Source organism: Pseudophryne corroboree, chromosome 1, assembly GCF_028390025.1.
Source record: "Pseudophryne corroboree isolate aPseCor3 chromosome 1, aPseCor3.hap2, whole genome shotgun sequence".
In the NCBI taxonomy this organism is placed as follows: domain Eukaryota; kingdom Metazoa; phylum Chordata; class Amphibia; order Anura; family Myobatrachidae; genus Pseudophryne; species Pseudophryne corroboree.
In genome coordinates this window covers 456418086-456431300 of record NC_086444.1, presented here as the reverse complement: position 1 = coordinate 456431300, position 13215 = coordinate 456418086, and the positions used below count along the sequence as shown (strand labels likewise).

The 13215-nt window shown below is 49.0% G+C and overlaps 1 protein-coding gene across 2 annotated transcripts in view; it reads right to left on the bottom strand.

Annotated features, from left to right (window-relative positions):
* CDC42SE2 (CDC42 small effector 2) overlaps window positions 1-10142 on the bottom strand; it is a 136694-nt gene extending 126552 nt beyond the window's left edge. The window contains exon 1 of one of the 2 annotated variants that reach the window (XM_063913667.1): window positions 9690-10142. The gene's annotated coding sequence lies outside the window, so the exon portion shown is untranslated. Of the gene's footprint in view, window positions 1-9424; window positions 9542-9689 lie in introns of those variants that run through there. The other variant, XM_063913668.1, reaches the window with a different exon arrangement.
* Between the last annotated feature and the right edge of the window lie 3073 nt (window positions 10143-13215).

The following is a 13215-nucleotide window of genomic DNA, read 5'->3' as shown; positions in this document are numbered from 1 at the left end:
ACATGGTCAGTATCACAAGCACACTCATTATGTGCTTGCGATACTGACTATGTGCGATTTTGGCTAAGTGTCAATTTTGACTATCTCTTCTATATAGTCAAAATTGAGTTGCCTGCACAGTCTATCTATTCTTGCGACGCCGACCGCACGGGACCGCGCATCGGCATCAAATCAGGATCGCAAGGTGACTTTCACCTTGCGATATGCACTAACTTTTCTTACGATTTTGACTATATAACTAAAAATTAATTTGACTAAAAGTTAGTGCAGATAGCATGGTGAAAGTCACCTTGCGATCCCGATGCGTGGTCGGCATCGCAAGAATAGATAGACTGTGCAGGCAAGTCAATTTTGACTATCTACAGTATATAGAAGAGATAGTCAAAATTGACACTTAGCCAAAATCGCACATAGTCAGTATCGCAAGCACATAATGAGTGTGCTGCGATACTATGTGCCGACCTAGCCCCTGTCGCATAGTGAGAATCGGGCATAGCCCGAATCTCATCGTGTGTATGGGCCATAGCCCTAACATAATTGCAGGACCATAACAATACACATTTGCATGATTAACAGGACTGCTTTGCATGACACACAATCTCTACGTACTAGAAGCACGTTATACCTGCACAGGTATTTTGCATTCACAATTAGATATCGACATAGTCTTTAGACTGTAAGCTCCCATGTTCAGGGCACGCCACCATCTTGTTTTCACCCTGCACTATACATGCCGCCAGTGGGTTTCATATTCAAGCACCAGCGCTGATTCCGTCTCTCTGCTCTCTATTGTTATTATCAGTCATTCAGTTGTATATAGGTCACGATTGTTGTTTTCCTTCTTAGCTGTCTGAATACATTGTATTACTTATGTCTTCTAATGTAATTTGCCTGTATGGCACCATGGACACTTTGTGTTGCCATAGTAATAAACAATAACAGCTGCCCAAACCATCCTTTCTCCCCATCCTATTATGCTCTGCACTTAGTAACACAGGATGTCCTAAGAGGTAATCAGGCAGTGTGACATCACTAATACCACAGCAGATAGGACAGCCCACTGCTTTTTGCATAACTTAGATGACAAAATGACATTTGATAGGATTCAAAGTTGTATGCTAATGCTGCCACAGCTGGGACTGTGTACGTAGCGACTTTGTGAAAATATGTTAATGTCGCAGCTACCAGGATTTGTATTGAGATGTACACTGTTGGCTTTGCAAATCCCAGCGGCTGCATACAAAGATGCAGCATTGCTTGCAGATCAGTCAATCGGGCTGCTAAGTAGCCCTACAGTCCCATAGCATGGCCGCAGGAAGTGACACCAGAGCCACTGTTACCACATACAGTATTGCAGGCGCAGACTGAGATATGCCCTGAAAATGGTCGCAACATGCCTGCATTTTTGCTGCCACTCTGTTACCTCCTAAAATGGTCCATGACTGTCAATCACTGCCACCACCGTCGCACTAGAAGTATTGGATTATTATCTGGAATAAATTTATATTTGCAGACCAAATGGGAAATTTTTGTAAGTCTATGGGAGGAATTCAATTAGCCTCAGTAACTTACAGCGGGTGAAAAATGGAGGAAGCCTCATGCTTGAATGGCCAGAGCTATTCAATTAGAGACCTTTTTTCTCACCTGGTAATTACGGTGTTAACGGGCGAAAACTCATAGTATCCAGGATAAGTTCCTGGACCAGTGGCCATGGCCCCCGAAAACAGGATATTTAACCAGTTTTTCTTTTCAAGCCTGAGCAGGCTCGATATAAAAAAAATAAGATTTTACTTACCGATAAATCTATTTCTCGTAGTCCGTAGTGGATGCTGGGACTCCGTAAGGACCATGGGGAATAGCGGCTCCGCAGGAGACAGGGCACAAAATAAAAGCTTAAGGATCAGGTGGTGTGCACTGGCTCCTCCCCCTATGACCCTCCTCCAAGCCTCAGTTAGGATACTGTGCCCGGACGAGCGTACATAATAAGGAAGGATATTGAATCCCGGGTAAGACTCATACCAGCCACACCAATCACACCGTACAACTTGTGATCTGAACCCAGTTAACAGTATGATAAACGCAAGGGAGCCTCTGAAAAGATGGCTCACAACAATAATAACCCGAATTTTTGTAACAATAACTATATACAAGTATTGCAGACAATCCGCACTAGGGATGGGCGCCCAGCATCCACTACGGACTACGAGAAATAGATTTATCGGTAAGTAAAATCTTATTTTCTCTGACGTCCTAGTGGATGCTGGGACTCCGTAAGGACCATGGGGATTATACCAAAGCTCCCAAACGGGCGGGAGAGTGCGGATGACTCTGCAGCACCGAATGAGAGAACTCCAGGTCCTCCTCAGCCAGGGTATCAAATTTGTAGAATTTAGCAAACGTGTTTGCCCCTGACCAAGTAGCTGCTCGGCAAAGTTGTAAAGCCGAGACCCCTCGGGCAGCCGCCCAAGATGAGCCCACTTTCCTTGTGGAATGGGCTTTTACTGATTTTGGCTGTGGCAATCCTGCCACAGAATGTGCAAGCTGAATTGTACTACAAATCCAACGAGCAATCGTCTGCTTAGAAGCAGGAGCACCCAGCTTGTTGGGTGCATACAGGATAAACAGCGAGTCAGATTTTCTGACTCCAGCCGTCCTGGAAACATATATTTTCAAGGCCCTGACAACGTCAAGCAACTTAGAATCCTCTAAGTCCCTGGTAGCCGCAGGTACCACAATAGGTTGGTTCATGTGAAATGCAGAAACCACCTTAGGTAGAAATTGAGGACGAGTCCTCAATTCCGCCCTGTCAGAATGAAAAATTAAGTAAGGGCTTTTATATGATAAAGCCGCCAATTCTGACACACGCCTGGCTGAAGCCAAGGCTAACAGCATCGACACCTTCCATGTGAGATATTTTAAGTCCACAGTGGAAAGTGGTTCAAACCAATGTGACTTTAGAAAACTCAACACCACATTGAGATCCCAAGGTGCCACTGGAGGCACAAAAGGAGGCTGTATGTGCAGCACCCCTTTTACAAATGTCTGAACTTCAGGTACTGAAGCCAGTTCTTTCTGGAAGAAAATCGACAGGGCCGAAATTTGAACCTTAATGGACCCTAATTTTAGGCCCATAGACAGTCCTGTTTGCAGGAAATGAAGGAAACGACCCAGTTGAAATTCCTCTGTAGGGGCCCTCTTGGCCTCACACCACGCAACATATTTACGCCAAATGCGGTGATAATGTTTTGCGGTTACGTCCTTCCTGGCTTTGACCAGAGTAGGAATGACTTCTTCTGGAATGCCTTTTTCCCTCAGGATCCGGCGTTCAACCGCCATGCCGTCAAACGCAGCCGCGGTAAATCTTGGAACAGACAAGGCCCCTGCAGTAGCAGGTCCTTTCTTAGAGGTAGAGGCCACGGTTCGTCCGTGAGCATCTCTTGAAGTTCCGGGTACCAAGTCCTTCTTGGCCAATCCGGGACCACGAGTATAGTTCTTACTCCTCTCCTTCTTATGATTCTCAGTACTTTTGGTATGAGAGGCAGAGGAGGGAACACATACACTGACTGGTACACCCACGGCGTTACCAGAGCGTCCACTGCTATTGCCTGAGGGTCCCTTGACCTGGCGCAATATCTGTCCAGTTTTTTGTTTAGACGTGACGCCATCATGTCCACCTTTGGTTTTTCCCAACGGTTTACAATTAGGTGGAAGACTTCTGGGTGAAGTCCCCACTCTCCCGGGTGAAGGTCGTGTCTGCTGAGGAAGTCTGCTTCCCAGTTGTCCACTCCCGGAATGAACACTGCTGACAGTGCTATCACATGATTTTCCGCCCAGCGAAGAATCCTTGCAGCTTCTGCCATTGCCCTCCTGCTTCTCGTGCCGCCCTGCCTGTTTACGTGGGCGACTGACGTGATGTTGTCCGATTGGATCAACACCGCCTGACCCTGAAGCAGAGGTTTTGCTTGACTTAGGGCATTGTAAATGGCCCTTAGTTCCAGAATGTTTATATGAAGAGATGTTTCCATGCTTGACCACAAGCCCTGGAAATTCCTTCCCTGTGTGACTGCTCCCCAGCCTCTCAGGCTGGCATCCGTGGTTACCAGGATCCAATCCTGAATGCCAAATCTGCGGCCCTCTAGTAGATGAGCACTCTGCAGCCACCACAGGAGAGACCCCCTTGTCCTTGGCGACAGGGTTATCCGCTGATGCATCTGCAGATGCGATCCGGACCATTTGTCCAGTAGATCCCACTGAAATGTTCTTGCATGGAATCTTCCGAATGGAATCGCTTCGTAAGAAGCCACCATTTTTCCCAGGACCCTCGTGCACTGATGCACTGAGACCTGGCCTGGTTTTAGGAGGTTCCTGACTAGCTCGGATAACTCCCTGGCCTTCTCCTCCGGGAGAAACACCTTCTTCTGGACTGTGTCCAGAATCATTCCTAGGAACAGTAGACGTGTCGTTGGAATCAGCTGCGATTTTGGAATATTTAGAATCCACCCGTGCTGACGTAACACTACCTGAGATAGTGCTACTCCGACTTCTAACTGTTCCCTGGATCTTGCCCTTATCAGGAGATCGTCCAAGTAAGGGATAATTAAAATGCCTTTTCTTCGTAGAAGAATCATCATTTCGGCCATTACCTTGGTAAAGACCCGAGGTGCCGTGGACAATCCAAACGGCAGCGTCTGAAACTGATAATGACAGTTTTGTACTACAAACCTGAGGTACCCTTGGTGAGAAGGGTATATTGGGACGTGGAGATAAGCATCTTTGATGTCCAGAGACACCATATAGTCCCCTTCTTCCAGGTTCGCTATCACTGCTCTGAGTGACTCCATCTTGAATTTGAACCTTTTTATGTAAGTGTTCAAGGATTTCAGATTTAAAATTGGTCTCACCGAGCCGTCCGGCTTCGGTACCACAAACAGCGTGGAATAATACCCCTTTCCTTGTTGCAGGAGGGGTACCTTGATTATCACCTGCTGGGAATACAGCTTGTGAATGGCTTCCAAAACTGCCTCCCTGTCGGAGGGAGACTTTGGTAAAGCAGACTTCAGGAACCGACGAGGGGGAAACGCCTCGAATTCCAGTTTGTACCCCTGCGATACTACCTGTAGAATCCAGGGATCCACTTGCGAGTGAGCCCACTGCGCGTTGAAATTCTTGAGACGGGCCCCCACCATATCTGAGTCTGCTTGTAAAGCCCCAGCGTCATGCTGAAGACTTGGCAGAAGCAGGGGAGAGCTTCTGCTCCTGGGAAGCGGCTGCATGGTGCAGTCTTTTTCCTCTTCCTCTGCCCCGGGGCAGAAAAGAGTGGCCTTTTGCTCGCTTGTACTTATGGGAACGAAAGGACTGAGTTTGAAAAGACGGCGTCTTTTTCTGCTGATGTGGAGTGACCTGGGGTAAAAAGGTGGATTTTCCAGCCGTTGCCGTGGCCACCAGGTCCGATAGACCAGCCCCAAATAACTCCTCCCCTTTATACGGCAATACTTCCATGTGCCGTTTGGAATCCGCATCCCCTGACCACTGTCGCGTCCATAACGCTCTTCTGGCAGAGATGGACATAGCACTTACTCTTGATGCCAGGGTGCAAATATCCCTCTGTGCATCACGCATATATAGTAATGCATCCTTTAAATGTTCTATAGTTAACAAAATATTGTCCCTATCCAGGGTATCAATATTCTCAGTCAGGGAATCCGACCATGCGACTCCAGCACTGCACATCCAGGCTGAGGCGATTGCTGGTCGCAGTATAACACCAGTATGTGTGTATATACTTTTTAGGATATTTTCCAGCCTTCTATCAGCTGGTTCTTTGAGGGTGGCCGTATCAGGAGACGGTAACGCTACTTGTTTAGATAAACGTGTGAGCGCCTTATCTACCCTAGGGGGTGTTTCCCAACGCGCCCTAACCTCTGGCGGGAAAGGATATAATGCTAATAATTTTTTAGAAATTAGCTGTTTTTTATCGGGGGAAACCCACGCTTTTTCACACACCTCATTTATTTCCTCTGACTCAGGAAAAACTATTGGTAGTTTTTTCTCACCCCACATAATACCCTTCTTTGTGGTACTTGTAGTGTCAGAAAGGTTCAATGCCTCTTTCATTGCCGTGATCATGTAACGTGTGGCCCTACTGGACATTACGTTTGTCTCGTCACCGTCGACACTAGACTCAGTATCTGTGTCAGGGTCTGTGTCGACCCACTGAGGTAACGGGCGTTTTAGCGCCCCTGACGGTGTCTGAGACGCCTGGACAGGCACTAATTGATTTGTCGGCTGTCTCATGTCGTCAACAGTTTTTTGCAAATTGCTGACATTATCACTTAATTGTTTAAATACAATCATCCAGTCAGGTGTCGACTCCCTAGGGGGTGACATCACCAACACAGGCAACTGCTCCGCCTCCACATCATTTTCCTCCTCATACATGTCGACACACGCGTACCGACACACAGCACACACACCGGGAATGCTCTGATAGAGGACAGGACCCCACTTAGCCCTTTGGAGAGACAGAGGGAGAGTCTGCCAGCACACACCCAGCGCTATATATATATATATACAGGGATAACCTTATATAAGTGTTATTCCCTTATAGCTGCTGTTATTATCGTTATTTGCTGCCAAAAATGCCCCCCCTTCTCTTTTTTACCCTGATTCTGAAGCAGGACTGCAGGGGAGAGTCAGGGAGCCTTCCTTCCAGCGGAGCTGTGAGGGAAAATGGCGCTTGTGTGCTGAGGAGATAGGCTCCGCCCCTTCACGACGTCCTTATCTCCCGCTTTTTTGTGTAAAAATGGCAGGGGATTAAAATACATCCATATAGCCCAGGAGCTATATGTGATGTATTCTTTTTGCCACCTAAGGTATATACTGTTATATTGCGTCTCAGGGCGCTCCCCCCCAGCGCCCTGCACCCTCAGTGACCGGAGTGTGAAGTGTGCTGAGAGCAATGGCGCACAGCTGCGGTGCTGTGCGCTACCTTAGACTGAAGACAGGATGTCTTCTGCCGCCGATTTCACCGGACCTCTTCGTCTCTTCTGGCTCTGTAAGGGGGACGGCGGCGCGGCTCCGGTGACCCATCCAGGCTGAACCTGTGATCGTCCCTCTGGAGCTAATGTCCAGTAGCCTAAGAAACCCGATCCACTCTGCACTCAGGTGAGTCCGTTTCTTCTCCCCTTAGTCCCACGATGCAGTGAGCCTGTTGCCAGCAGGACTCACTGAAAATAAAAAAACCTAAACTAAACTTTTATTCTAAGCAGCTCAGGAGAGCCACCTAGATTGCACCCTTCTCGGCCGGGCACAAAAAACTAACTGAGGCTTGGAGGAGGGTCATAGGGGGAGGAGCCAGTGCACACCACCTGATCCTTAAGCTTTTATTTTGTGCCCTGTCTCCTGCGGAGCCGCTGTTCCCCATGGTCCTTACGGAGTCCCAGCATCCACTAGGACGTCAGAGAAATATATATATATCTTTGTTAACTGCAGCCTGCTGGCTGCATTCAGGACTAACTGCATAGCCCTGCTGCTGCTTTAATTACCCCGTGGCTAATTAAAGGAATCCGGTCTATAGATCTACACTAAAAAGGTCTATAGGTCGACCATTAATGGTAGACATGCATTAGGTCGACCTGGTCAAAAGGTCGTCATGTAAAAGGTAGACACACTATTTTTTTCCACTTTGTTATACTTTACCACCCATGTGGACTACGATTGGGAATAGTATAACCTGTGCCGAGCGAGGCACCTTGCCCGAAGCATGGCGAGTGAAGAGAGCCATGCGAGAGGACGTAGTACACTAATGTGTCTTGTTTGTGGCAGAAAAGTGACAAAACACCCAAAAAAAATTTGTCTACCTTTTTTGTGTCAACCTTTTGACCCGACTGACCTAATACATGTCTACCATTAGTGGGAGACCTATTGACTGTAGACCTTTTCAGTGTAGATCTAATAATCCACACCCTAATTGAATTCCCACCTTATTCTTCATACAATTTTTCTTGACCACTATTATATTATGCTTAGTTGAGTCAGGCATTCGCGTGTAACATATGATAGATCATGTGAAGCGTCGCAAAAGCCTGATGCAAATATCACATGAAGTCATACAGGGACGCGTGAGAATTGTTCATAGACAAACGAAAAATTAGAAGTAAAGCACTATCCAAGTAGTATTGATGCAAAACTAGACAATTCCTCCTATATAGCTAATTTACACGGAATACATGCCTATTACCTGTGGCCGGGATCACGGCTGTCATGATTCTGACAGTGGGATCACAGCCAGCAGCGGGTGAGCATTAAAAAGCCCCTTGCGGGCACGGTAGCTCGCTGCGCTCTCCACATGATCTAATCTCCCTCCATGGGTGTCGTGGACACCCACAGGGGGGGGTGGGGGTGGAGGAGAAAGCCTGTGGCGCAGGTATTCCGGCAGCGGCATTTCACCGCCTGTCAGAATTCCAGTGTCAGCATTGTGACCACCAGGATTCTGACAGGCGGTCTCGTGATTGCCTCCCATTTATACCACAGTCATGTGGCTTGGACTGCGTGAAAATAAAATCCACATATCCTTTTTACATGCTGTAGCTTCTAAAAATGAAATAAGAGAATGTTCCCAATTAAATGATGGAAATTACATTGTTACACCCACATCTTGGCAATACCGCACACAACAAATAAGATTTACTCTAATACACAGGAATTACAGCTACACCTTGGAGATACTTCACCTCAACAGAAATCTGATGTTATTCTTGTATTGCACATATTAATTGCAGCAAGAGCGGTTAAAGACTTTTTTTCCCCTCTCTTTTGAAGGGGGGTATTATGGCATAACAAAATGATAGTACCAAAATATTGTTGTGTCTTGTCATAATAATCAAAATGGATGGCTTAAACAGAGGCAACTAGCTAATTAAATAAACGCATCATAACCATTCAGAGACCAGCAGACAGCCTACAGCAAAAAATCACTACGTTAATAAAAAAAGAAAAAGACACCACCTACACAACATACTGTCATTGGTTTGCATCAGTAATGTGTGTAACAGTACAGGGCTGCATGGGGGCTGTGTATGCAGCAGCAGCTGGAGAATGTACAAGTGGGAGATGTAGAGATAGTGACATACCATTCAGCTGAGCAGCCTCATATCAGCACACCACAGTCAGCAGGTGGAACTGGCAGGAAACCACTATTTGCTTTCACACAAGAAAAATGTATACATAATGTACATGGAATTACACTGCAAAAACACCCAACATACTGTATAGCACCTATTTATATTGCAAGAGCACACTGACATGAGCGTATTGCTGCATAGCACAAATACAGGTATAAAGTATGAGACAAGACAAGCAGACAGGGCTCCCTCCCGCAGATCTGTATGTCCGGGTGTCACCCCTGCAGCTATGGCCATCTTACCAGGAGATATGGTACAGGAGGAGGATGAGGCAGCCCGGCACACACACAGCCCTGCTCCCATACACAGCGTAACACAGGCAGCAGCCCCGAGTACCGTACTGCCAGACAAGATGGCAATCCCCCCGCTCCATGGCACACACGTCTACACGACCAGCTCTGCATCCCCAGCTGTGCCCCCAGTGACAGGACTCCAGTGGCGGCTGCTACCCCGCTGCTGCTCCACCAGCCCCCCTCCCCTCTTATGGGGGATGCTGCAATCACTCACCCGGCTACGGCTCTGCTGCGTCCTCACCTCCGGGACCGGTGCCCTGTGCCAGTGATGGATGAGCGAGGGATTCCCTCCGCCACTCCCGCCTCTCTCCCCGCAGAGACCCCACTGTCTGCTCTCACCTCCCGCAGCCAGACGGCAGCCACACAGATCGGAGCCGGCGAGTAAGGAGTGATGCGAGCGTGATATGCGGAGGGAGGAGTACGGGAGGAAGCGTAGATGATGGCGGCGGCAGCGGCGGCTGGAGGGGAATTGAATGGCTGCAGCCTCCTCCTCCCTCGGCGTGAGTCAGGCAGCGATCACGGCTGCAGAGAGCTGGGAGGAGACAAAGCAGCGGAGGCCAGGGCACATCTACCACGCTGCACTACTCCGAGCTGCCACAGTGGGAGACAGAGCGACACGGGGGGACCACACACACCCCACTCCCCGACACCCTCACTTCGGGTCTCCCGTGGTCACCACCCATGATGATCCTGTAGCTGTGGTGGTATATAGCAAGAGCAGACATATATTCCACTCTCCTGTTATGTGCATCGTTTTACATTTTTGACATACAGTACAGTACAGTTCCCTAAAAATGCACAAACATCTTATTTTGACCATATTCAGTAGTGAACAATAAACCTATCAAATGTATATATGTATATATTTTATTTATAAGGTTATGGGAGGCTCAGACTGGATAATAACCTTACCAAAAGCTTTAGTCTAAAAGGCAGTGCTTCCCAAACTTGTGTGAATCAACGCACCCTGGAGTATCAGAATTTCTTTCACGACACACACGGGCCAAAAGTTTCTTAAGGTGTGTACACATGGTGCATTTTTTTATTACGATTTTGTCTATATAATAAAAATCGTAAGAAAATATAGTGCATGTCGCACCGTGTGTATAGTCCTTGTGATTCCGATGTTTGGTCCCGCGCGATCGGCATCGCAAGGAAAATAGACTGTGCAGGCAGCCTACCATTGACTATATCGGCGGGGCCGGGCTTCGGCACCGTCGAATAGTCAAGGTCAGGCATACGGCGCGTGTGTACACACCTTAACTGAAAATTTTTGAAAGTAATATTAGATTAAGTAAAATGAGTTTATATGTCATGCTTAGGTCCAGTTATGCGGTGAGAGACAAGGGGGGTCATTCCGAGTTGATCGTAGCTGTGCTAAGTTTAGCACAGCTACGATCGTAAACTCAGACATGCGGGGGGAGCTAGCCCGCCCCGCATGTCAGTGCCCCCCCCCCCGCACCAATACAAAAGCGTCGCACAGCGGCGATGCCTTTGTATTTGAGGAGTAACTCCCGGCCAGCGCAGCTCCTGTGGCTGGCCGGGAGTTACTCATCGCTTCCGCTTCCGCGTTTGCCGGACCGCTCCCCCTAAACAGCGGCTTAACACCCCCGTTCAGCCCCCTTCCGCCCAGCGACCGCCTCTGTCTCCGAGGCGATCGCTGGGCACTGACGACAAACTGCAGCGAGCGATCGAGTCGGAATGACCCCCAAGATTTGTTTCTGTTTGTCCACATATTTTATAGTTTGCAGGACCAGCACTGGTTTTGCCTATTACATTGACCATAAAGATTTTTATTCGGTCCTGGACCACCAATCCAAGGCACCCCTGAAAGTGTCACGAGGGCAAACAGTTTGATAACCACTGTTCTAAGGGGTCAATTTACTCAGTGGTGATGGCTGCAAGGTGATTTGTGGCATTTGGCAACCGCTGGGGTGTGGATTAATAGAACGGCAATGTATTGTCAACACTATATGGTCGACATGCAGAAAGTTAACAGGTCCGAAAGGACGACAGTGCTTAAGGTCAACAGGTAAAAAAGCATACCTCTCAACTTAGAAGCCCTTACAAGCTGGAACTTGGCCACGCCTCTCGCACATGTGACCAAAAATGGACAGAGCCCTGATGAAACAGGCAAATCTATGGCAGGGTGAGCAGGGCACGTGCCCTGGGTGCCATAACAGGCCTGACTGAGGGGGGTGCAGACGGCCACGGCAGTGTACCCTGTGGAGTGTTCGCACTTGATAGTGTTTACTGACTGAAAGGGCCTCCCATTACCCCTCCTCCACCTCAACTCTGTACCGTCTAGGGGTGGGCGGGGAGTGTGGGAGCGGGTAGCTACACCCATGTCTTTGCCAGGGCAATAGGAGTATGGTGGGGCGTGAATGGGGGAGTAGCCACTTGAGCCAGCTTCAGTGGATGAGCGGGACCCCAGAGGCTCTGTACCAAGGGTCTAACTCAGCATGGTAAACTGAAGTTGCAGAAATCAATATTCCTAGTTTCCACACTTCTGCGCATGAGCGCACGTCACTACGCGAATGCTCGTAGACTTAAACTGCGATCGCATACGATCACAGTTTAAGAGCTGGCGGGGGCAGCATTGCTGCATTTTGGAGGCGGCAACGCAACATTGGCGATGCGCAGTCTGAACAACGGAGGCGTGTCCAGACCATTTGCAGGGTGGGCCATGGTGGCTGTGTGATGCCACATACAGCCGCTGTGACCTAAAACCTGACAGCCCGGCAACTGCAGGGGGCCAATCTTAAGATCCAAGCGCATAGCTGTGTAGCATACTGTACCTCACAACTGTCCTGATTCCAGCGGGACAGTACCGCTATTTGGACCCTGTCCCACTGTCCTACCCGCGGGTCACATTGTCCCGCAGGGGGGGGCAATTGGGGAACACGGCATGTATTCCGTGCTGGGAGGTGAGCTGGGGGTTGCCCAGCTGCTCCGGGAGCGCTGGGCACGCCCCCAAAAGGATGGAACGGGTCCACATAGCGAGGCTTCACCCACTAAATAGAAGTCATGCCCCTACTGAGGCGACGCCTCCTATCGACCGAGACCACGCCCCTTTTTAGGGTCACGTGCGGCAAAGGGTCCTGGCTCCTGCTCTGTGAAAGTTGGGAGGTATGGTGTAGCAATGTGCTCGCATTTCAGAGGGGGGACCCAGCATGCGGGTGACTTTGCCCTGTGCTGGGCAGCCCCCTGCATGCTAGAGAAAGCCCCATGTGTTGAATTAAGCCCCATGTGTCTTTTTTTTACACTTTTACTTTATCAACAGTTTGCGCTGCCGCTGGTTCCGGCGGCAATGGGGCGGGGGCGATGGTCTTGCGTGAGTGAGTGGCACAACCGGCCGGTGGATGTTTGCTGATTTGGCGAGCAGCAGCAGCCGAGCACACCACACAACGCACTGCCCTTTCCTTTCCTCACTGTTGGCTCCACCTCCTCACACTACTGCGGAAGTAAGCTGCCGCAGGTCCCGACTCCCGCTCCTTCTCCACGGCGTCCATCATGCTCGGCTGCACTGACTGGAAGACTTGAGCAAGAAACTGAACCGTAATTCCTTACCTTAAAGTTTGGTAATGTTACATTGGGAGTATTCAGAGATGGACGCAGATCTTGCTTCCCGCAGCAAGATCTGCGTCCATCTACTCACATGCTGGAGACTGCCCAGCACAGGACAAGATGTGTGATGCCACTCCACGATGCATCCGCAATTTAATTGCTCTATGTCCCTG